This window comes from Rhinoderma darwinii, chromosome 3 (assembly GCF_050947455.1).
Source record: "Rhinoderma darwinii isolate aRhiDar2 chromosome 3, aRhiDar2.hap1, whole genome shotgun sequence".
In the NCBI taxonomy this organism is placed as follows: Eukaryota; Metazoa; Chordata; class Amphibia; order Anura; family Rhinodermatidae; genus Rhinoderma; species Rhinoderma darwinii.
In genome coordinates, this window is record NC_134689.1 from 361,964,539 (window position 1) to 361,989,053 (window position 24,515).

At 41.5% G+C, this 24,515-nt stretch overlaps 3 non-coding genes across 3 annotated transcripts; all 3 read left to right on the top strand.

The window, feature by feature from the left end:
- The first annotated feature begins 9,054 nt into the window (after nt 1-9,054).
- On the top strand, nt 9,055-9,147 carry TRNAI-UAU (transfer RNA isoleucine (anticodon UAU)). The gene is given in 2 exon segments: nt 9,055-9,092; nt 9,112-9,147. It is a non-coding gene; the product is annotated as a tRNA-Ile (tRNA).
- A 12,438-nt stretch (nt 9,148-21,585) lies between these two features.
- Nucleotides 21,586-21,658, top strand: TRNAR-CCU (transfer RNA arginine (anticodon CCU)). The gene has a single exon. It is a non-coding gene; the product is annotated as a tRNA-Arg (tRNA).
- A 1,156-nt stretch (nt 21,659-22,814) lies between these two features.
- TRNAI-UAU (transfer RNA isoleucine (anticodon UAU)) lies at nt 22,815-22,907 on the top strand. The gene is given in 2 exon segments: nt 22,815-22,852; nt 22,862-22,907. It is a non-coding gene; the product is annotated as a tRNA-Ile (tRNA).
- The last annotated feature ends 1,608 nt before the right edge of the window (nt 22,908-24,515 follow it).

The window sequence follows — 24,515 nt, forward strand, 5'->3', positions numbered from 1 at the left end:
GGGGTACATGTAAGCTGGGCAGAGTACATCAGGAGCATAGTCAGGGGGTATAATAATGGAGTAAAAAAACAATAAAATGATCCATAGATGTGTGTTACGCTGTGAAGCAATCCTTTCTGCACAGGCCGGTGTTGCACTGATATATGGCGTCCTTTCTTATTCCCCTTTTGGTCCACACTCCGCACCTTTGCAGTTTGGGGAATTTTGCTGGGAAAGTGTTGTTCTGGTATAATACGGGCACCGTCGCTTCCAGCAGATATGTTTGGGCCCTCCCCTTCCTGGTTCCCTAATTTTAGGTCCTTGATAAATCGCCTCTTGAAACAGAAGAAATGTTCCCCTCGGGCTGCACAACTGCATATTTTTTTATTTCCTGACTTATTGGAGCCATAACTAATTTTATTTTTTCATAGATGTAGTGGTATGAGGGCTTTTTTTTGCGGGACGAGCTGTAGTTATTATTGGTACCATTTTGGGGTTCATGCGACTTTTTGATCATCTTTTATCCTATTGTTTGGAAGGCTAGGTAAACAAGAATACGCAATTCTGCATAGTTTTTTTTAGTTTTTTATACAGCGTTCACCACACGTTATAAATTACATGTTAACTTTATTCTGCGGATCAGTACGATTCCGGCGATACCTAATTTATAGAACTTTTTTATGTTTTACAACTTTTTGCACAATAAAACTACTTTTGTAAAAATAATGTATTTTTTCTGTCGACAAGTTGTGAGAACCATAACTTTTTAATTTTTTTGTCGACGGAGCTGTATGAGGGCTTGTTTTTTGCAAGACGAGCTATAGTTTTTATAGATACTATTTTTGGATACGTGCGACTTTTTGATCACTTTTTATTCCTATATCTGTAGGGCAAAGTGACCAAAAAACAGAAACTCTGGCATAGTTTTTTACGGTTTTTTTTTTCGCTGTTCACCGCGTGCAATAAAAAAAATTATATTTTGATACCTCAGGTCGTTGCAGTTGCTGCGATACCAAATACGTATGGTTTATTATTTTTTTTCAATAATAAAGGACTTGATAAGAGAAAATGGGCGATTGTGTTTTATTATATTACTTGAAACTTTTATTGTTTTCAAACTTTTATTTTTTTTACACTTTTTCTCAAGTCCGACTAGGGGACTTGAAGGTCCAGCTGTCAGATTAATTTTTTTTCTAATACATTGCACTACCTACGTAGTGCAATGTATTAGATCTGTCAGTTATTCACTGACAGCAAGCCGATTAGGCTTCGCCTCCCGGCAGGGCCTAGTCGGCTTCCATAATGGCAGAGCAGGAGGCCATTGTGTCTCCTGTTGCCATAGCAGCAGTCGCCAGTCCTGATTATCTGTCAGGGCTGGCGATCTGCTAGTAATCGCTAAGATGCAGCAATCGCTTTCGATAGCTGCATCGAAGGGGTTAATGGCATTGATCGGAGCTAGCTCTGCTTCCTGGCGTTACAGGTGGATGTCAGCTGTAACATACAGCTGACTTCCACCGCTGATGACTCCAGATCCGCTCCTGAGCCGGCACCATCTTGCTGGCGGCTACGGAAGTCGATCAGACGCCTCCGCCGGGCGAATCTTGACCGGCATCCATGCTAGGCAGACGGGGAGGCCAGTATTAGGCCTCTGGTTGCCATTGCAGCCACCGGAACCCCGGGTTCTTATGAGCTGCACACACCTTAAGTGCAGCACTCGCGTTTGAGCGCTGCACTTAAGGGGTTAATGGTGGGGATCGAATCTAATTTCGGTCCCCATCATTACAGCCGGATATCAGCTGTAAGATACAGCTGAGATCCGGCAATGATGGCACCGGCTCAGCTTCTGAGCCGGTGCCAAACATTTGGCGTATGGGTACGACAATTTGCGGGAAGTCATGGCAAATGTCGAGAAGGGGTTAAAGGGTTTTGGCACTCCAATAAGCTTTCCTTCATCTGCATTAGCAATGTTCTGCTAGTGTGCAATTAGAACAACAATACAAGGGAACCTAGTCTTTTCTTAAAATAAGCAAGCATGTGGTTAAGATTTAGTCAGATTTTGCATGTTTAACTTCCAGATTAAGGCTGGGTTCACACGACCTATTTTCAGCCATAAACGAGGCGTATTATGCCTCGTTTTACGTCTGAAAATAGGGCTACAATACGTCGGCAAACATCTGCCCATTCATTTGAATGGGTTTGCCGATGTATTGTGCAGACGACCTGTAATTTACGCGTCGTCGTTTGACAGCTGTCAAACGACGACGCGTAAATTGACTGCCTCGGCAAAGAAGTGCAGGGCACTTCTTTGCAACGTAATTTGAGCCGTTATTCATTGAACTCAATGAAAAACAGCTCAAGATATACGGGCGTCACAGACGCCTCGTATATTACGAGGAGGAGCATTTACGGCTGAAACGACGCAGCTGTTTTCTTCAGAAAACAGGCTGTCATTTCAGCCGTAAAAGCCAGCTAGTGTGTGACCATACCCTTAAAGGGAACCTGTCACCTGCATTTCACCTATTGAGATTTACTTATCCCTCACTGGCCACTGCTATCAAAAGTTAATTGCCGTTATCCCCTCTCCTAAACTCCACCACCGACTGTAAATAACGGTCTGCAAACATTTTGCGCCTTTTATCGTAATAATCCGGTGTCCCTTTGTGAGCGCACACCAGAAGAGGACATCAATGCACAAGCACTGGATTTTGTGTGCTGGGGGAAGGCGAGGAGCTGTCAATCAAAAGTAAGGAGGCGGGGTAAACTCGGAAAGACTTGAGGAATGAAGATATGACTCTTTTCAAATGAAGATTTGACTCTTTTCAAATGAAGATCTGACTCTTTTATGCTCATTAGCATACGGTGTGGGAACACTAAAAAGCTAAATACTAAAGCTACAGAGCCGACTAAGAAGACAATTATAGGTTATATAGAAATGATTTTTCACCCACTACCACCAGGTATTGCTGGTTTAATAGGTGAAATGCTGGTGACAGGTTCCCTTTAAAGTGCTCAACTTGCTTCTTCACTGGATACTTGTCCCAATATATATTAACCCCTTAGGCGGGATTCACACGACCGGGTCGGGTCCGAGCCCGAGTGCCGGCCGGTAAAATCGGCCATTCTGCCCGGCCGGTTTGCATAAAGTTATGCATCCGTGCCGGGCCGGGCAGATCCGGACAGTGACATCAGCGGCAGCTCCTGAAGGGGAATCCCCATGTGTTCGGGGATTCCGCTTCAGGAGTTTCCCCTGATGTCACTGCCCAGATATGGACAGAGACATCAAGCGCTCTGTCCAGGAGCGGAATCCCCGAACACACGGGGATTCCGCTCCTTCAAGGAGCTAAAGTGCGGCTAGCACATAGCAGAGCGGGGAGATACCTCCCCGCTCTGCTATAGTGGCGTCGCTGCAGTAGTAGCAGCCGCAGCAGCTGCTGCTACTAGCGGCGCCATCTAAGGTGTCGCCGAGCCAGGGTGCTTTTAACAAGCAGGGGAAGGGAGCCAGCGCAGCGCTCCCTCCACCTGCTGTACACCCCGGCCCTGCAACACAGTGTGCAGCGATGCCATTCGTCAGAATGGCATCAACTCCTCCTCCTCACATGCACTCTGCGCTGTGAGGAGGAGGAGATAGAGCGCAAGCGCCGGGAAACCCGGCCATCACTCGGAACACATTCCGGTGATGGCCGTGTAATACCCGGCCCCATAGACTTCTATGGGAGCCGGGCGGCCGGGTGTCCGGGCAAAGATAGAGCATGTCCTATTTTTTGACGGCCGGATTTTCCGGCCGTCAAAAAATCGGTCGTGTGAATAGCCCCATTAGGGGTCTATCATTCCTAATGCAGCCGGGTGCCGGCCGATTTATGAACGGCCGGCACCCGGACGGGAAACCCTGCCGTGTGAATGAGGCCTAAGTGTCTAAGCCTGTTTTGTCCTTCAGGACCAGCCCCATTTTTGCAAATCTGACATGTGTCACTTTATGTGGTAATAACTCCAGAATGCTTTTACCTATCCAAGCGATTCTGGGATTGTTTTCTCGTGACATGTTGTACTTTATGATACTGAAAAAATTTTGTCGTTAAATTCAATATTTATTTGTAAGAAACGCCAAGATTTTGAGAAAATTAGCAAAAATTAGCATTTTTCTAAATTTTAATGTATTTACTTGTAAAACAGATAGTAATACCACACAAAATACATACTAGTTTATATTTCCCATATGTCTACTTTATGTTTGCGTCGTTTTTTGAACATTCTTTTATTTTTCTAGGACGTTACAACGCTTAGGGCATGACCACACGTGGCGGATTTCCTCCGCAACTGTCCGCATCAATGCCGCACAGAATCTGCGTTGCAGATTCTGCTGCGGATCTGCACAAAATGTGCAGTACATTGATGCGGACTAGCTGCTGCGGACTGCGGGAAAAGTGCTTCCCTTCTCCCTATCAGTGCAGGATAGAGAGAAGGGACAGCACTTTCCCTAGTGAAAGTAAACGATTTTCATACTTACCGGCCGTTGTCTTGGTGACGCGTCCCTCTTTCGGCATCCAGCCCGACCTCCCTGGATGACGCGCCAGTCCATGTGACCGCTGCAGCCTGTGCTTGGCCTGTGATTGGCTGCAGCCGTCACTTAGACTGAAACGTCATCCTGGGAGGCCGGACTGGAGACAGACGCAGGGAGTTCTCGGTAAGTATGAACTTATATATTTTTTTACAGATACATGTATATTGAGATCGGTAGTCACTGTCCCGGGTGCAGAAACAGTTACTGCCGATCGCTTAACTCTTTCAGCACCCTGGACAGTGACTATTTACAGACGTCTCCTAGCAACGCTCCCGTCATTACGGGAGCCCCATTGACTTCCTCAGTCTGGCTGTAGACCTAGAAATACATAGGTCCAGCCAGAATGAAGAAATGTCAAGTTACGCTCCGCAGCACACATAAGATCTGCGGACTTCATTGCGGAATTTTCACTCTCCATTGAAGTCAATGGAGAAATTCCGCCATGAGTCCGCCACTGCTCCGCAACAGACAGAGCATGCTGCGGACACCACATTCCGCTCCGCAGCCTATGCTCCGCAGCGGAATTGTACGCATCGTCTAAACGAACACTGCTAAATTAAAGTGAAAGTCAATGGAGAAACGGCTCCGCTGCGGATTAACGCTGCGGAGTGTCCGCAGCGGAATTTAAGTGAAATTCCGCCACGTGTGAACCCGCCCTTAGAACTTTAGCAGCAATTTCTGATATTTTCAAGAAAATTTCAAAAGGCTATTTTTTCAGGGACCAGTTCAGTTCTGAAATGGCTTTGAGGGCCTTATATATTAGAAAGTCACCATAAATCACCCCATTTTGAAAACTGCACCCCTCAAAGTAATCAAAACAGCATTCACAAAGTATTTTAGCCCTTTAGGCGTTTCACAGGAATTAAAGCAAAGTAGAGGTGAAATTTACAAATTTCATTTTTTTTCTTCAAAAATTCATTTGTAATAAAAATTTTCTGTACCACAGAAGGTTTTACCCAAGAAATGCAACTCAATATTTATTGCCCAGATTCTGCAGTTTTTAGAAATACCCTACATGTGGCCCTAGCGCGGTCATGGACTGAAACACAGGCCTCAGAAGCAAAGGAGCACCTAGTGGATTTTGGGCCTCTATTTTATTAGAATATATTTTAGGTACCATGTCAGGTGTGAGGAGACCTTGTGCTGCCAAAACAGTGGAAACACCCCAAAAGTGACCCCATTTTGGAAACTATACCCCTCAAGGAATTTATCTATGGCTATAGTTAGCATTTTGAACCCACAGTTTTTTTACTAAATTTATTTGAATTAGTATGTGAAGGTGAAAATCTACTTTTTTTGTGAAAAAATTAGGAAATTTTAAATTTTTACAAGGAATAAAGTAGAAAAAACACCCCAACATATGTAAAGCAATGTCTTCCGATTATAGCAATACCCCATATGTGGTAATAAATTGCTGTTTGGACCCACAGCAGGCCTCAGAAGAGAAGGAGCACCATTTGGATTTTGGATTTCTGATTTTGCTTGAATAGTTTTCAGTGCCGTGTCGCGTTTGCAATGCACTGGAGGGAAGAAAACCGTGGAAACCCCCCAATAGTGACCCCATTTTGGAAACTATACCCCTCAAGGAATTTATCTATGGGTATAGTTAGCATTTTGAACCCACAGTTTTTTTGCTAAATTTATTTGAATTAGTATGTGAAGATGAAAATCTACTTTTTTTTCTGAAAAAAGGTAGCCATTTTTAATTTTTACAAGGAATAAAGGAGAAAAAGCGCCCCAACATTTGTAAAACAATTTCTCCTGATTACGTAACTACCCCATACGTGGTAATAAACGACTGTTTGGACCCACACCGGGGCTTAGAAGGGAAGGAGCGCTATTTGGCTTTTGGAGCTCAAATTTAGCTGGAATAGTTTTTGGGTGTCATGTCGAATTTGCAAAGCCCCTGAGAGACCGAAACAGTGGAAGCCCCCCAAAAGTAACCCCATTTGGGAAACTACACCACTTAAGGAATCTATCTAGGGGTATAGTGAGCATTTAGGCCCCACACGTCTTTTGCAGAATTTATTAGAATTAGGCCGTGAAAATTAATATCAACATTATTTCCACTAAAATTTTGAATTTTTTCAATTTCACAAAGGATAAAGGAGAAAATGCACCCCAACGTTTGTAAAGCAATTTCTCCCGAGTACGGCAATACCCCACATGTGGTCATAAATGTTTTTTCATTAGAAAGTAATTAACCCTTTACGAACTGATTCATGTTTTGCTTTTTCGTTTTTCCTCCCCGCTTTCCAAGAGCCACTACTTTTTTATTTTTCTGTCAATAGAGCGGTGTGGGGGCTTATTTTTGCGGGACGAGCTGTAGTTTTTATTGGTACCATTTTTTGGTACGATGCCATATCGGTGGACATAAACGGCTGTTTGGGCACGCTGTAGGGCTCAGAAGGGAGGGACGCCATTTGGCTTTTGGAGCGCATATTTTGCTTGGTAGTAGCTCTGGCGTTTTGCTAGTATTTCAGTTTATAATGTTGGGGCACATGTAGGCTGGGCAGAGTACATCAGGGGCATAATAAGAGGGTATAATAATGGGGTAAATAAATAATAATCCACAGATATGTGGCCAGTGTCGCACTGATAAATGGTGCCCGATCTTATCCACTTTTGGAACACTCTGCACATTTTGCATCGCCATAATCTGGGAGTCTGACCTTTTTTTATTTTTTCACCACCGGAGCCGTGTGAGGGCTTATTTGTTGCGGGACAATTCATTGGTACCATTTTGGGGTACATGCGATTTTGTTGATCACTTTTTATTCAATTTTTCGGCAAGCCAGGTGACCAAAAACCATAAATTCTGACAATGATTTTTATTTATTTTTGACGGCGTTTACCCTGGGCTATAAATGACTATTATACTTTATTCTGCGGGTCGGTACGATTACGGCGATACCATTTGTATATACGTTTTTTTATGTTTTGCAGCGTTTGAGCAATAAAATAACTTATTTAGAAAATAATGTATTTTCTGTGTCACCGTATTCTGAGAGCCATAACTTTTTTATTTTTCAGTCAAAAAAGCTGTGTAAGGGCTTGTTTTTTGCGGGACGGGTTGTAGTTTGTATCGGTACTATTTTGGCGTGCATGCGACTTTTTGATCACTTTTTATTACATATTTTGTGAGGGGTGGTGACCAAAAAATAGTGATTCTGGCATTGTTTTTCGTTTATTTTTTTTTTGCAGCGTTCACTGTGCGGGAAAAATAATATTATAGTTTTATAGTTGGGGTCGTTACGAACGCGGTGATACCAAATATGTGTGCTTTTTTTTTACGTATTCATTTTTTTTCCTATAATAAAAGACTTATAATAGGAAAAAAAGCAGTTCTTGTTTATATCACTTATAACTTTTATTTTTACACTTTTTTTTAAAACATTTTTATTCTTTTTTTTACTTTTTTCACTTGTCCCACTAGGGGACACTTAGACTTGCAGCTCTGATCGCTGCTGGAATACATTACACTAGACACGTAGTGTAATGCATTCCAACTGTCATTGTGACGTGACAGTCACACTGACACGAAGCCTACGACGACCACCCTCGGGGTGGTCCTCATAGGCTTCTGTACATGGCAACCCGGAAGCCATTGTCTGGCGTCCGGTTGCCATGGGTACCATCGCCAGCCCCCGTGATTTCACATGGGGGCTGCCGATCGGCGCTAAAGACCTTAATTGTGGCGTTCAAAATCGAGCGCCGCAATTAAGGGGTTAACTGCCGAAATCAGCGGCGGCAGGCCGCTGATAGGCAACGGGGAGAGCAGGGCTGACACCCTGCACAGTTAACCGCCGCTGCGGTGTAGCGCCGCGCGGCGGTTAACTGTCAAAGCACTGACGTAACTGTACGTCAAGGTGCGCAAACTTACTGCTCACCATGACGTACAGTTACGTCATGGTGCGTTAAGGGGTTAAGAGGTATTTTTAAATGTTTTGGACCTCCGATAAGCTTTCCTTCATCTTTATTAGCAGAGTCCTGTAAGTGTGTGATCGTAATGAAAAGACAAGGGAACCTCTTTCCCTTGTCTACAAAAAGCAAACACGTGGTTACGATTTTGTCAGATTTAGAAAGCAAACGGTAAAACACAAACCATTCTCGATCACTCAGTCACGAGTGAATATTTGCTTGCTTTAGAAAAACAACTACTTATAGAAAAAGGCAAGACCCAGTTGCCTAATGGATAAGGCCTTGGCCTCCCAAGCCAAGGATTGTGTGTTCAAGTCCCATCTGGGGTGTTTACCTTTCATCTTTCTTAAAGTTAAGCTGTTGCTGTTTTAGTTCCTGATTAAAAGTGCTCAACTGGCGTCTTCCAATGGACTCATGCTGCTTCATATATTAATAAGAGGGAAGTAAATGACTTATTACTCACAGTATCTTGACTGACCACTATCGTGTTTTTGAAAATTGATGGAAAACAGACACGCTTGAGGAATCTCTTCATCCCGCGGTGCAATTGGTCAGCACACGGTGGAAAATGGATACACGTGCAGCCATCAGTAAGAGCTCCAGTGGAGCAATCGGTCAGCGCACGGTACTTATAAAGCAGTAACAATTGAGCAATGCCGAGGTTGTGAGTTCAAGCCTCACCTGGAGCACTCTTTTCTTGCCTTCTTATGCTTTATTTAGACCTCCAGTGGAATAGCAAACTTACTCATGGCCCACGATCTACAAACATAATTGAAGGGGATACATGGAAGAGGTATACCGTTTTTAAGGGTGAGTCCCATTTGTGGTGTTTGCCTTTTCTCTTTCTTAAATAAAAGCCAGTGGCATGTTTTAGTTCCAGATTAAAAGTGCTCAACTTGCTTCTTTACTGGATACTTGTCCCAATATATATTAACCCCTTCCCGCTCCTTGACGTACTATTACGTCATGGCAGCTGTATCGTTCGCGCTCCATGCCGTAATAGTACGTCTCGGGAGTAACGCTGCTGTCTTGTTCAGCAGCTGTCACAGCTCCTACGGCGGGGACCGATCGCTGTGTCCCCGCTGATTAACCCCTTAAAAGCCGCGTTCTATAGAGATCGCGGCTTTTTAGGGGTTAAGCTGCCATCGCCGGCCTGCTACGCGATAGCGGCCGGCGATGGTGACTATGGCAACCGGACACCAAACAATGGCGTCTGGCTATGCCATAGACGGAAGCCTAGTGGGTCCTGACAACGTCAGGACCCACTATGCTTGCTGTCAGTGAGTAGCTGACAGTTCTAATACACTGCACTACGCATGTAGTGCAGTGTATTAGAATAGCGATCAGGGCCTCCTGCCCTCAAGTCCCCTAGTGGGACAAAGTAATAAAGTTAAAAAAAAGTTAAAAAAAGATGTGTAAAAATAAGAAAATAAAAGTTTTAAAAGTAATAAAAGTAAAAGTCCCACTTTTTCCCTTATCAGTCCTTTATTATTAATAAAAATATATAAACAAACAAATAAACTATACATAATTGGTATCGCCGCGTCCGTAACGGCCTGAACTACAAAATTATTTTGTTATTTATCCCGCACGGTGAACGCCGTAAAAAAAAATATTAATAAACCGTACCACAATCACAATTGTTTGGTCACTTCACCTCCCAAAAAATGGAATAAAAAGAGATCAAAAAGTCGCATGTACCTAAAAATGGTACTGATGGAAAATACAGTTCGTTACGCAAAAAATAAGTCCTCGCACGGCTTTATTGATTGAAAAATAAAAACGTTATGGCTCTTAGAATAAGGTAACACAAAAAGTGAATGATTGTTTACAAAACGTATTTTATTGTGCAAACGCCATAAGACATAAAAAAAAACTATAAACATCTGGTATCGCCGTAATCGTATCGCCCCGCAGAATAAAGTGAATATGTCATTTATAGCGCACGGTGAACGCTGTAAAAAAAAAAGTATACAAAAACAATAGTAGAATTGCTGTTTATTAGTCACCACGCCACCTAAAAATGGAATAAAAACTGATCAAAAAGCCGCATGCACCCCATGAAAACTACAATGGATTCCTCAAGGGGTCTAGTTTCCAAATTGGGGTCACTTTTGGGGGGTTTCCAATGTTTTGGCACCACAAGACCTCTTCAAACCGGACATGGTGCCTAATAAAAAAGAGGCCTCAAAATCCGCTAGGTGCTCCTTTGCTTCGGAGGCCGGTGCTTCAGTCCATTACCGCCCGAGGGCCACATGTGGGATATTTCTCTAAACTGCAGAATCTGGACAATACGTATTAATTTGTGTTTCTCTGATAAATCCTTTTGTGTTATAAAAAAAATGGTATAAAAAGAGTAAATTTCACCTCTACTTTGCTCTAAATTTCTGTGAAACACCTAAAGGGTTCATAAACTTTCTAAATGCTGTTGTGAATACTTTGAGGGGTCTAGTTTCTAAAATGGGGTGTTTGATAGGGGTTTCTAATATATGGGCCCCTCAAAGCAACTTCAGAAATGAACTGGAACCTAAAAAAATAAATAAATGAGGCAATACTTCGCTTCTTACATTATACTGATAATGAGCCGTGCCCACTCCGAGATGACCCCAGTTTTGACCGTTTGTATAAACGGAGACCCCTATTAGACCGTTCCAGTGCCCGGTTTTCCCAAGCATACACCCCCGAGAAGTGTTTTTCTATTGATGAGTCCCTGGTACATTTTAAAGGGAGGGTTCAATTCCGCCAGTACCTGCCAGGTAAGAGGGCAAGGTATGGCGTGAAGATGTATAAGCTGTGCGAGAGTGCATCAGGGTATACCTACAGGTTTAGGATATATGAAGGAAAGGCCACCCCCAAACCAGACTGCATCCTGGAGTACAATAGGTACATGGGAGGGATGGACTTGTCAAATCAAGTCCTGAAGCCCTACAGCGCCATGCGGTGTGGTATAAGAAGCTGGCCGGGCACATCATACAGATGGCTTTGTACAATGCGTATGTGCTACGTCGATGTGCAGGCCAGAGGGGAACTTTCCTGGAATTTCTAATCTTTAGGGACCAGGAAGGGGGGGCACCCAGTACTTCTGGAAGCGAGGCCACACGCATCGTACCAGGGCAACACTTTCCAGGAGAAGGTCCCCAAACCGGTGGAAAGGGAAAGAGTCAAAAGAGGTGCAGAGTCTGCTATAAGAGGGGGATAAGGAAGAACACAATATACCAATGTGACACGTGTCCCGAAAAACCAGGGCTCTGTATAAAAGATTGTTTTAAAATGTATCATACATCCCTTGATTTTTAATTTACCCTGATGCACTCCGCACAGCTTACCCCCCTCATCTTTCCCTTCTGAGCCCTGCCGTATGCCCAGGCAGCTGATAACAGCCACATGTAGGGTATTGTCGTACCCAGGAGAACCCACATTACAATTTAAGGGGTGTATATCTCCGGTGGCGCATGCTGGGCACACTATATTGGACACTGAAATGGCATATACATATATAAAATTGCAAATCTCACACTGCACCATCTGCTGCGCATTATCTTTTACACAGTACCTGTGGGGTCAAAATGCTCACTACACCTCTAGATGAATGTCTTAAGGGGTGTAGTTTTTAAAATGGGGTCACTTCTCGGGGGTTTCAACTGTACTGGTACCTCAGGGGCTTCTGCACACATGACTTAGCACCAGAAAAGCTCCAGTAGGCCAAATGGTGGTCCTTTCCTTCTGAGCCCTCCCATGGGCCCAAAGGGCAGTTTATCACCACAAATGGGGTATTGCCGCACTAAGGACAAATTGGGCAACAAAATGGGGTATGTTGTTCCTTGTGAAAATAAGAAATTTTGATCAAAAATGACATCTTATTGGAAAAAATATCATTTTTTTTCATTTCACAGCCCAATTCAAATAGGTGCTGTGAAAAAACTGTGCGGTCAAAATGATAACAAAAACCATAAATGAATTCCTTGAGGGGTGTAGTTTCCAAAATGGGGTCACTTCTGGTGGGTTTCCATTGCTTTGATACCTCTGGGGCTCTGCAAATGCAACATGGCACCCGAAAACCAATCCTGCAAAATCTGGACTCCAACAAACACATAGCGCTCCTTTCCGTCTGAGCCCTCCCATGGGCCCAAACGGCAGTTTATCACCACAAATGGGGTATTGCCGCACTAAGGACAAATTGGGCAACAAAATGGGGTATGTTGTTCCCTGTGAAAATAAGAAATTTTGATCAAAAATGACATCTTATTGGAAAAAATATAATTTTTTTCATTTCACAGCCCAATTCAAATAGGTGCTGTGAAAAACCTGTGCGGTCAAAATGATAACAAAAACCATAAATGAATTCCTTGAGGGGTGTAGTTTCCAAAATGGGGTCACTTCTGGTGGGTTTCCATTGCTTTGATACCTCTGGGGCTCTGCAAATGCGACATGGCACCCGAAAACCAATCCAGCAAAATCTGGACTCCAACAAACACATAGCGCTCCTTTCCTTCTGAGCCCTCCCATGGGCCCAAACGGCAGTTTATCACCACAAATGGGGTATTGCCGCACTAAGGACAAATTGGGCAACAAAATGGGGTATGTTGTTCCCTGTGAAAATAAGAAAATTTGATCAAAAATGACATTTTATTGGAAAAAATATCATTTTTTTCATTTCACAGCCCAATTCAAATAGGTGCTGTGAAAAAACTGTGCGGTCAAAATGATAACAAAAACCATAAATGAATTCCTTGAGGGGTGTAATTTCCAAAATGGGGTCACTTCTGGTGGGTTTCCATTGTTTTGATACCTCAACGCCTCTTCAAACCTGGCATGCTGCCTAAAATATATTCTAATAAAAAAGAGGCCTCAAAATGCACTAGGTGCTTCTTTGCTTCTAGGGCTTGTGTTTTAGTCCACGAGCGCAGTAGGGCCACATGTGGGACATTTCTAAAAACTGCAGAATCTGGACAATACATATTTAGTAGTGTTTCTCTGGTAAAACCTTCTCTGTTACTAAAAAAAAAATTGAATAAAATTGAAATTCAGCAGAAAAAATGAAATTTGCAAATTTCATTTCCAATTTGCTTTAATTCCTGTGAAATGCCTGAAGGGTTAAAAAACTTTCTATATGCTGTTTTGAATACTTTGAGGGGTCTAGTTTTTAAAATGGGGTGTTTTATGGGGGTTTCTAATACATAGGCCCCTCAAATCCACTTCAGAACTGAACTGGCACCTTCAAAAAAAGGCTTTTGAAATTTTCTTAAGAATATGAGAAATTGCTGTTTATGTTCTAAACCTTGTAACGTCCAAGAAAAATAAAATAATGTTCAAAAAACGATGCCAATCTAAAGTAGACATATGGGAAATGTGAACTAGTAACTATTTTGGGTGGTATAACCGTCTGTTTTTCAAGCAGATGCATTTAAATTCTGAAAAATGCTATTTTTTGTAAATTTTCTCTAAATTTTGCAATTTTTCACAAATAAAGACTGAATATATCGACCAAATTTTACCACGAACATGAAGCCCAAAGTGTCACGAGAAAACAATCTCAGAATCGCTTGGATAGGTTTAAGCATTCCGACGTTATTACCACATAAAGTGAAATATGTCAGATTTGAAAAATGGGCTCTGAGCCTTAAGGCCCAAACTAGGCTGCGTCCTTAAGGGGTTAAGAGGTATTTTTAAAGGTTTTGGCCCTCCAATAAGCTTTCCTTCATCTTTATTAGCAGAGTCCTGTAAGTGTGTGATCATAATGAAAAGACAAGGGAACCTCTTTCCCTTGTCTACAAAAAGCAAGAACGTGGTTAAGATTTTGTCAGATTTAGAAAGCAAACGGTAGAACACAAACCATTCTCGATCACTCAGTCACAAGTGAATGCTTGATTGCTTTGGAAAAACAACCACTTATAGAAAAAGTCAAGTCTCAGTTGCCTAATGGATAATGCACTGGCCTCCTAAGCCAGGGATTGTGGCTTTAACACCTATCTGTGTTGTTTGCCTTTCCTCTGTCTCAAAGTAAAGCCATTGGCATGTTATAGTTCCAGATTATAAGTGCTCTTCTGGCTTCTTCACTGAGTACTTGTCCCAGCTTCTGAGCCGGCTCCATCACTGTTACGTACAGTTATGTGACGATGCGCTAATCCCTTGGCAGCAGCAACATAACTGTATGTGAGATGTCGCCAAGGGTTTAAAGTAAAGCCATTAGCATGTTTTAGTTCAAGTTTAAAAGTGCTCGACTAGGTTCTTCACTGGATACTTGTCCCAATACATACTAAGAGGAATTCAACTATTGGACAATAAAAAATCTAAAGTGGAGGGGATTTCGAGATGTGATCTTCTGCAAAATCGCAAACAATCGCCCTCCCATAGACTAACACTGGTGTCTACATACTCTCATAAGAGCAATGATATTGCCAACATCATTAAAAAAGAATGGGGGATACTTAGGAGTTCTTTTGATAAAATCCCGGAATTTGAGGTCCCACCACGTATAGCCTATCGCAGGACCAAAAATTTGAGAGATCGTTTAGTACATGCTGATGTGGGCTCTTTGACTAAGAATTATCAATCTTTATTAGCCCCCAAAAAATTTGGTTGCTTCCCGTGTTTAGGTTGTAATAATTGTAGGAATATGGTTAAGAGCGAGGTGTTCACCCATCCTATTAAAGGTTCTACCTACAAAATTAAACATCATCTTACATGTAAATCGGACCATGTAATATATATTATCCAATGTCCTTGCAAATTATTGTATGTAGGTGAAACCTTTCTAGATTGCAGAAAACGTATAAACAACCATAAGTCCACCATTCGTACCAAGAAAATTGATCTACCATTACCTAAACATTTTGTGGAAAATAACCATGGCGAGAATGACTTTAAGTTATATATTGTTGATCATGTACCGCGCCATAGACGAGGTGGAGATAGGATCTCCAAATTGAAAAGATTGGAGTTGGAATGGATTTTTAAATTAGACACCTTATCCCCTAGAGGTCTTAATATAGACTTCAAGATCTTTCCAAGTTTCTCTAGATAATCCAGTGGTACATTCTGATTTGAACATCTGCCCGTGCATCTATCATCTTCCCCTTGTTCCTCCCCCTCCTCTGTGCATTAGGAGAATAGGAAGTAATTTGACCATATCTATAATATAATTATATTTTGTTTGCTATTTACAATGTCTAGGTCTGATATATAGTGTCAGTGTCCTACAGACTATTTTATATATTTTTCTCCTTTTTCTCTTTATCCTAGATATTACTCTCAAGATTTTCCTCAAGGATCGGTTGAGGCTGTATATTTGCACTACTCTTATACCTGATTATATGCATCCTATTTTTTGAAAAGTTTTCTCATATATGTTATTCATGTCTTCCGTCCACAGTATCTCTAAGACGATGTGTAAATCTCTGTATCTGTATATTATGAGCTTTATATATACCCATATGTGCTCCTAAATCCCCATCATTATAGATGAGGTATAAGGATTATTGGTCTGAGACATAATATTTATTCACAGTTTACAGAGATAATATATATAGTTCACATCGCTCTATATTTGACTAATTAGACTCTATAGTGGATGGGATGTATGTGCAACATATGGAGTGATGTTGCCCTTTTTCAAAATGGGTCCGACGATCCTTAATGGGCATTGCGCAGATGCGAATCCACGATATGTCCAATGACTCATAGTTGAGACGGACAGGATCCGACGTCATCTATGGAAAACATTTGTGGGTATATAGCCCTCTTTCAATATGGCGACTAGCGCCTCTGGTAGACAATGCGCATGCGTATAATGATGTATCATGCGATGACTCATACACACAGGTGCTAGGATTACGCAATGCTTAGTTTTCATGTAGTAGGAAAGTGCACAACGCTATCAGCCGATCCAGCGAGGGTAAGATGTTTTTAAACCTTATTTTATACACCTGCTTTCCTACACTATCACATGTCATCACACACATGTAGCCCATCTGATTGATTGGCCTTATTACAGTGAATGCACTATTTATACTATGTATATGTAATGTTTCTTAATTTATTTTCATATTCATGTATTAGCACATCCATAGGGGATCCTATTGATATAAAAATTTTGTATACCTGTTGTAGCATTATTGCACAAGTTTATTATATGTATGTAATTGGCTTTATGACTCTGTATTGCATATATATGCGTTCTGTGTGTCACTTTATTATGCTTGAGAAAGGCTCGTATCGAGCTGAAACGTTGCACCGTGGAATAAAAGGATCTTCACATTGAAAATTCGGTAGTGCTGTCTCCATTTCTTCTTTGTCTTGACTGAGGGGTCACTCGGACTGTGACCCAGGAGACGTGCACCCTCTTGATAAATTTATCCTGTGCTGCTGATCTATACCTATCTATTGCTGAGTCCCAAAAGCGTGCACGGATACTTATTTGAGAAGATCCTGAAGGTTACATTGAACCTCAATCCACTTTATTTTCCTACTCTGAGGAGGATGTGAGTAGAATTTTACGGGGATTACCGGGAGAGGTGTCGTTTCTCAGTGTACCGGCTGTGGAAAGCATTAAAAGGAAATGGGAGAATGAGTCCAAAAAGGCCATTACAGTGGAATTGCATTTGATTACCTTGGGCGAGTATTGCAAAGTCAATCGCATACCCCGTGGGATGCGTTCACACCTGGCACCAAATCTATTTTCCAATAATGCGGATTTCTGTCAAAGATCAATACAGATCGCAAATAAATATTCACGAGATATTATGTTGCTGAATATTGAATTTCTCCAAAAAGAGCTATGTGAGATCAGGATGCGGATGCAAGCTGTGGATGATACACTCAAAACTCTCCTGTCTGAAGATGACCTGAAGAATTTCAAGTTACGTATAGTGGAATCAATGCAGAAATTTCGCCTAAATGGTGAGAACGCCAAACGCCAGAAATGGCATCGAGACATCGAGGATTATGAATCCGGGAAGATCTATAATTGGCAACGAGACCCTACCATCAATAAGGGTAATACAAATACCAACTATATGAAAAGAAGAAAACGCTTTTCCAACACGTCCGATACTGATAATATTGAAACATCTACTGGTTTTTTAGGTGTCAATCTGGACATCGACGTCCGAGAAGAGGGGGACACAAACACAGAAGGTGGCACAAGGACCCGAGCCTTCAGAGCAAAGAGGGACCGTCAATTTGTCAACAAGGAATACAAAGTCAGCAAAAATCCATAGAAAATCTTGTGGTAAATATATCATCACGTGACTTATCTAATGTGGAAATTTCAGCCCTGAATAAGGGATTATCATTTAGTCCTACTTCCAGTGTGGATTGGTTCCAATTAGAACTGGATCTTTTTGATTTTTTTCGCAAAATAAAATTCAAGGTATTGTTTGCCGGTAAAAATGTCGACATTAGATCTGTACATCATACTGAAATCACACTAAGAGAGATTGGGTTACATAAAAAAAGTGTACATCAACCCTTTATCAATGAACCTGCAATTGATACATTTATTGATATTGTGAAAAATCGTATTCGTACCTTGAGAGAGAGTGACAATGGTAGATTCGTAGGTCCTCCCAACTTGACGAGGGATGAGATAGTGGCGGTTGATGGCCTTTCTCGTGATGTGTCCCTGACCATCAAGCCCGCGGACAAGGGTGGTGCCTTGGTGGTCATGGACACATCGCGATATTTGGCTGAATTAGCTAGACAATTGTCAGATATTAATGTGTATGAGCCACTTCCCGGGGATCCTAAATTTAGAATCAAAAATACCATTGATACAATATTGGCTGAGGCCCACAATGCGGGTATCATTGATGGTGACCTGTTGGATTTTATGACGGTGCGGCATCCGGTGGTTCCTGTGCTGTCTTCCAAAAATCCACAAGTCATTGGTAGACCCTCCGGGCAGACCGATTATATCGGGTTGTGGTTCCATTTTTTCACCGATAGCCATTTTTCTAGATAAAATGTTACGTGATTTTGCCACCAATGCTAAATCATATATTCAGGACACTACTGACTTTTTGATTAAATTGAATGAGGTTGAGTTGACGGGGGACTGCACACTGGTATCATTTGATGTGTGCAGTCTCTATACCTCAATCAACCACACGAGAGGGCTTCATACTGTATCTGAAGCGTTACAACAGTCTAACTATACCCATGAATGTATTAACCTTCTTATGTGTCTCTTGGAAATTGTCCTTACAGAAAATTACTTCTTATTTGGTGACTCCTTCTATGCACAGAGGAGGGGTACGGCCATGGGATCTAACGTGGCTCCCACATACGCAAATATGTTTATGACAGCTTTGGAGGAAGGCGCCGTCTATGTCTCTCCCCACTTCACTAAGGTTTTGAGGTGGTGGAGATACATAGACGACGTCTTCGTCATCTGGACAGGCACCTAAGTAGAGTTGGAGTGTTTCTTTAGTTTTCTGAATAATATAGATGATGATATTAAATTCACTATGGATTCTTCAACAACATCCCTAAATTTTCTTGACACTAGAGTTTATATTCAGGAACATAAACTTACCACAGATTTGTACAGTAAACCTACAGATCGTAATAATTTACTGAGGTTTGAAAGCTGTCACCCCCACCCTATGATCGCTTCTCTCCCCTATAGCCAGATGTTGAGGGTGAAAAGGATTGTGCAGGATCCTTCAACTCTCGACGTCAGGTTGAGTGATATGTCTCAGAAATTCAGGAATCGGGGGTACCCTAAAAAACTATTGGACAATAAAAAATCTAAAGTGGAGGGGATTTCGAGATGTGATCTTCTGCAAAATCGCAAACAATCGCCCTCCCATAGACTAACACTGGTGTCTACATACTCTCATAAGAGCAATGAAATTGCCAACATCATTAAAAAAGAATGGGGGATACTTAGGAGTTCTTTTGATAAAATCCCGGAATTTGAGGTCCCACCACGTATAGCCTATCGCAGGACCAAAAATTTGAGAGATCGTTTAGTACATGCTGATGTGGGCTCTTTGACTAAGAATTATCAATCTTTATTAGCCCCCAAAAAATTTGGTTGCTTCCCGTGTTTAGGTTGTAATAATTGTAGGAATATGGTTAAGAGCGAGGTGTTCACCCATCCTATTAAAGGTTCTACCTACAAAATTAAACATCATCTTACATGTAAATCGGACCATGTAATATATATTATCCAATGTCCTTGCAAATTATTGTATGTAGGTGAAACCTCTCTAGATTGTAGAAAACGTATAAACAACCATAAGTCCACCATTCGTACCAAGAAAATTGATCTACCATTACCTAAACATTTTGTGGAAAATAACCATGGCGAGAATGACTTTAAGTTATATATTGTTGATCATGTACCGCGCCATAGACGAGGTGGAGATAGGATCTCCAAATTGAAAAGATTGGAGTTGGAATGGATTTTTAAATTAGACACCTTATCCCCTAGAGGTCTTAATATAGACTTCAAGATCTTTCCAAGTTTCTCTAGATAATCCAGTGGTACATTCTGATTTGAACATCTGCCCGTGCATCTATCATCTTCCCCTTGTTCCTCCCCCTCCTCTGTGCATTAGGAGAATAGGAAGTAATTTGACCATATCTATAATATAATTATATTTTGTTTGCTATTTACAATGTCTAGGTCTGATATATAGTGTCAGTGTCCTACAGACTATTTTATATATTTTTCTCCTTTTTCTCTTTATCCTAGATATTACTCTCAAGATTTGCCTCAAGGATCGGTTGAGGCTGTATATTTGCACTACTCTTATACCTGATTATATGCATCCTATTTTTTGAAAAGTTTTCTCATATATGTTATTCATGTCTTCCGTCCACAGTATCTCTAAGACGATGTGTAAATCTCTGTATCTGTATATTATGAGCTTTATATATACCCATATGTGCTCCTAAATCCCCATCATTATAGATGAGGTATAAGGATTATTGGTCTGAGACATAATATTTATTCTCAGTTTACAGAGATAATATATATAGTTCACATCGCTCTATATTTGACTAATTAGACTCTATAGTGGATGGGATGTATGTGCAACATATGGAGTGATGTTGCCCTTTTTCAAAATGGGTCCGACGATCCTTAATGGGCATTGCGCAGATGCGAATCCACGATATGTCCAATGACTCATAGTTGAGACGGACAGGATCCGACGTCATCTATGGAAAACATTTGTGGGTATATAGCCCTCTTTCAATATGGCGACTAGCGCCTCTGGTAGACAATGCGCATGCGTATAATGATGTATCATGCGATGACTCATACACACAGGTGCTAGGATTACGCAATGCTTAGTTTTCATGTAGTAGGAAAGTGCACAACGCTATCAGCCGATCCAGCGAGGGTAAGATGTTTTTAAACCTTATTTTATACACCTGCTTTCCTACACTATCACATGTCATCACACACATGTAGCCCATCTGATTGATTGGCCTTATTACAGTGAATGCACTATTTATACTATGTATATGTAATGTTTCTTAATTTATTTTCATATTCATGTATTAGCACATCCATAGGGGATCCTATTGATATAAAAATTTTGTATACCTGTTGTAGCATTATTGCACAAGTTTATTATATGTATGTAATTGGCTTTATGACTCTGTATTGCATATATATGCGTTCTGTGTGTCACTTTATTATGCTTGAGAAAGGCTCGTATCGAGCTGAAACGTTGCACCGTGGAATAAAAGGATCTTCACTTTGAAAATTCGGTAGTGCTGTCTCCATTTCTTCTTTGTCATAACTGTATGTGAGATGTCGCCAAGGGTTTAAAGTAAAGCCATTAGCATGTTTTAGCTCAAGATTAAAAGTGCTCGACTAGGTTCTTCACTGGATACTTGTCCCAATACATATTAAGAGGTATTCAGTTTTTAAAGGGTTTTGTCACTCCATTAAGATTTCCTTCATCTGCATTAGAAATGTCCTGTTAGTGTGCAATTAGAACGACAATACAAGGGAACCTAGTCTTTTCTTAAAAAAAACAAGCATGCGGTTAAGATTTTATCCGATTTGGAAAGCAAACGGTACAACACAAACCTTTCTCGCTCACTCGTCACATGTGAATATTTGCTTGCTTTGGAAAGAAAAAACCACGGCGCAGAGCAAATTTACAGCCCCAGTGGCCTAATGGATAAGGCACTGGCCTCCTAAGCCAGGGATTGTGGGTTCAAGTCCCATCTGGGGTGTTTATCTTTCATCTTTCTTAACCCCTTCAGGACTGAGCCTGTTTTGGCCTTCAGGACGAAGCCGATTTTTAAAATCTGACATGTGTCACTTTATGTGGTAATAACTCCGGAATGCTTTTACCTATCCAAGCGATTCTGAGATTGTTTTCTCGTGACACATTGGACTTTATGCTACTGGCAAAATTTGCCCGATAGATTCAGTATTTAATTGTGAAAAACACCAAAATTTAGCGAAAAATTGCAAAAATTAGCATTTTTCTCAATTTAAATGTATCTGCTTGTAAAACCGATAGTAATACCACACAAAATAGTTACTAGTTACCATCCCCCACATGTCTACTTTAGTTTGGCATCGTTTTTTGAACATTATTTTATTTTTCTAGGACGTTACAAGGCTTAGAACTTTAGCAGCGATTTCTCATATTTTCAAGAAAATTTCAAAAGGCGATTTTTACAAGGACAAGTTCAGTTCTGAAGTGGCTTTGAGAGTCTTATATATTAGAAAGTCCCCATAAATCATCCCATTTTGAAAACTGCACCCCTCAAAGTATTCAAAACAGCATTCAGAAAGTGTATTAACCCTTTAGGCGTTTCACAGGAATTAAAGCAAAGTAGAGGTGAAAGTTACAAATTTCATTTTTTTTATACAAAATTCATTTGTAATACATTTTTTTCTATACCACAGAAGGTTTTTCCCAAAAAATGTAACTTATTATTTATTGCCCAGATTCTGCAGTTTTTAGAAATACCCCACATGTGGCCCTAGTTCGGTCATGGACTGCGGTGTAACGCCGCGCGGCGGTTAACTGTTAAAGCGCGGACGTAACTGTACGCCCAGGTGCGCGAAGTTACTGCTTATCTGGATGTACAGTTACGCCAAGGTGCGGGAAGGGGTTAAAGTTAAGCTGTTGCTGTTTTAGTTCCTGATTAAAAGTGCTCAGCTGGCTTCATCCACTGGACTGATGCTTCTTTATATATTAATAAGAGAGAAGTAAATGACTTATTACTCACAGTATCTTGACTGACCGCTATCTTAAACGCTGTCGTGTTTTTGAAAATTGATGGAAAACAGACACGCTTGAGGAATCACTTCGTCCCGCGGTGCAATCGGTCAGCACACGGTGGAAAACGGACACGCGTGCAGAGATCAGTAAGAGCTCCAGTGGCGCAATCGGTCAGCGCACGATACTTATAAAGCAGTAACTGTTGAGCACTGCCAAGGTTGTGAGTTCGAGCCTCACCTGGAGCACTCCTTTCTTGCCTTCTTCTGCTTTATTTACACCTCCAGTGGAATAGCAAACTTACTCATGGCCCATGATCTATAAACATAATTGAAGGGGATACATGGAAGAGGTATACCGTTTTTAAGGGTGAGTCCCATCTGTGGTGTTTGCCTTTTCTCTTTCTTAAATAAAAGCCATTGGCATGTTTTAGTTCCAGATTAAAAGTGCTCAACTTGCTTCTTTACTGGATACTTGTCCCAATATATATTAAGAGGTATTTTTAAAGGTTTTGGCACTCCAATAAGCTTTCCTTCATCTTTATTAGCAGAGTCCTGTAAGCGTGTGATCATAATGAAAAGACAAGGGAACCTCTTTCCCTTGTCTACAAAAAGCAAGCACGTGGTTAAGATTTTGTCAGATCTAGAAAGCAAACGGTAGAACACAAACCATTCTCGATCACTCAGTCACAAGTGAATGTTTGATTGTTTTGGAAAAACAACCACGTACAGAAAAAGTCAAGTCCCAGTTGCCTAATGGATAAGGCACTGGCCTCCTAAGCCAGGGATTGTGGCTTTAACACCCATCTGTGTTGTTTGCCTTTCCTCTGTCTCAAAGTAAAGCCATTGGCATGTTATGGTTCCAGATTATAAGTGCTCTTCTGGCTTCTTCACTGGGTACTTGTCCCAGCTTCTGAGCCGGCTCCATCACTGTTACGTACTGTTATGTGACGATGCGCTAATCCCTTGGCAGCAGCAACATAACTGTATGTGAGATGTCGCCAAGGGTCTAAAGTAAAGCCATTAGCATGTTTTAGTTCAAGATTAAAAGTGCTTGACTAGGTTCTTCACTGGATACTTGTCCCAATACATATTAAGAGGTATTCAGTTTTTAAAGGGTTTTGTCACTCCATTAAGATTACCTTCATCTGCATTAGAAATGTCCTGTTAGTGTGCAATTAGAACGACAATACAAGGGAACCTAGTCTTTTCTTAAAAAAACAAGCATGCGGTTAAGATTTTATCCGATTTGGAAAGCAAACGGTACAACACAAACCTTTCTCGCTCACTCGTCACATGTGAATGTTTGCTTGCTTTGGAAAGAAAAAACCACGGCGCAGAGCAAATTTACAGCCCCAGTGGCCTAATGGATAAGGCACTGGCTTAGGCAAATCAATCAAAGGCATAGCTGGAGACATAGCAAATTCCACAGACATGATATTAGCAGAAGACTCTGAATCCACGAAGGCACTGCCGGTAGCAGACCTACCACCAAAAGAGACCTGAAAGGGAAGCAAGATTTTATTACGTTTCATATTTACGGGAAATACCTGTGCGCCCAAGTGACCTCCCCGATGATCACTTAGGTGCGGAAGTTTTCCGGCTGCTTATTCTTACGCCTTGGACAGTTGTTCACTTGATGCTTGTCATCCCCACAATAGAAGCAGAGACCATTCTTCCTGCGGAACTCTCTACGTTGTTGGGGGGACACGGAGGCCCTGAGTTGCATAGGTACCTCCGATTCTTCCGTGGAAGAGCGAAGCAACGGGACCTCGGGAGGCATCATGGGGGAGTCAGAGGGGAAAACACAAAAACGTTCAAGTTGTCGTTCCCGGAGACGTCGGTCAAGTCGTACCG